The 1552-nt window shown below is 46.1% G+C and overlaps 1 non-coding gene across 1 annotated transcript; it reads left to right on the top strand.

The window, feature by feature from the left end:
• Positions 1-255: 255 nt before the first annotated feature.
• TRNAQ-UUG (transfer RNA glutamine (anticodon UUG)) lies at positions 256-340 on the top strand. Its single transcript has one exon. It is a non-coding gene; the product is annotated as a tRNA-Gln (tRNA).
• The last annotated feature ends 1212 nt before the right edge of the window (positions 341-1552 follow it).

Genomic DNA, 1552 nt, shown 5'->3' with positions numbered 1-1552 from the left:
CAAGGGTGTTTTCCCTGAGTCCCCAGTGGGGGTCTGTGTTCTTCTGTCGTGGCTCTATTGCCACAGCACGTCTCATTGGAATTATCTGTATGGTGAATGATTTTCCTTCCTTAAACTAGAACCCCCTTGAAGTGAGGGACTATGTCTTCCATCTTTAATATGTACAGCACTTGTCTTTATATTAATTAGTTCAAGGCTAAGTTGGGCTGGAGACTCAAAAATACAGTGACTTAAAGAATAGAAGTTTCTTGGGGCGCCTGGGTGGCTCAGTCGGTTGAGCGTCCGACTTTGGCTCGGGTCGTGATCTCGCGGTCCGTGAGTTCGAGCCCCGCGTTGGGCTCTGTGCTGTCAAGCTCGGAGCCTGGAGCCTGTTTCGGATTCTGTGTCTCCCTCTGTCTCTGACCCTCTCCCGTTCATGCTCCCGTCTCTGTCTCAAAAATAAGTAAACGTTAAAAAAAAAAAAGAATAGAAGTTTCTTTCCCATGTAGCAGTGCTGAGTTGAGCTGTCCAGGTTAGTTAAGGGTTCTGCCCCCACATGGCCATCTGAGAACTCTGGTTCCTTCCATGTAATTGCTCCATCAAGAGGAGGGAAAAGTCCTCATGACTCTTTCCTCATTGTTTGCAAGTTTATTTATTTTCTTTTGGGAGAGAGAGAGAGAGAAAGCGGAGGAGGGGCAGAAAGAGAGGGAGGGAGACACAGAACTGGAAGCAGGCTCCAGGCTCTGAGCTGTCAGCACAGAGCCCAACAAGGGGCTCAAACCCACCAGCCGTGAGATCATGACCTGAGCTGAAGTCGGACGCTCAACCGACTGAGCCACCCAGGTGCCCCTAGTTGGTTTTTACAGATGCTCGTTATCAAGTTGAGGATATTCCCTCGTATTCCTGTTCTTCTGAGAGGGTTTTTCTTTTTTTCTTTTTTCTTAAATTTTTAATTAAAAATTTTAAAAATTTACATCCAAGTTAGTTAGCATATAGTGCAATAATGATTCCAGGAGCAGATTCCAGTGATGAACCCCCTATGTATAACACCCAGTGCTCATCTCAACAAGTCTCTTCCTTAATGCCCCTTACCCATTTAGCCCATCCCCCCCACCCAACACCCCTCCAGCAACCCTCAGTTTGTTCTCTGTATTTAAGAATCTCTTATGGGGGCACCTGAGTGGCTCAGTTGGTTGGACGTCCCACTTCGACTCAGGTCATGATCTCGCGGTTCCTGGGTTTGAGCCCCATGCTGGGCTCTGTGCTGACAGCTCGGAGCCTGGAGCCTGCTTCCGATTCTGTGTCTCCCTCTCTCTCTGCCTCTCCCCTGCTCGCACTCTATCATTCTAAAAAATTAAATGAACATCAAAAAAGTGTACAAAAAAGAGTCTCTTATGGTCCCCGTTTTTATATTATTTTTGCTTCCCTTCCCTTATGTTCATCCGTTTTGTATCTTAAATTCCACATGAGTGAAGTCATATGATATTTGCCTTTCTCTGACTGATTTCACTTAGCATAATACCCTCTAGTTCCATCCACATTGTTGCAAATGGCAAGACTTCATTCTTTTTGA

Source organism: Panthera uncia, chromosome E1 (genome assembly GCF_023721935.1).
Source record: "Panthera uncia isolate 11264 chromosome E1, Puncia_PCG_1.0, whole genome shotgun sequence".
NCBI classification, from domain to species: domain Eukaryota; kingdom Metazoa; phylum Chordata; class Mammalia; order Carnivora; family Felidae; genus Panthera; species Panthera uncia.
This window is presented reverse-complemented; position numbering and strand designations above follow the sequence as displayed.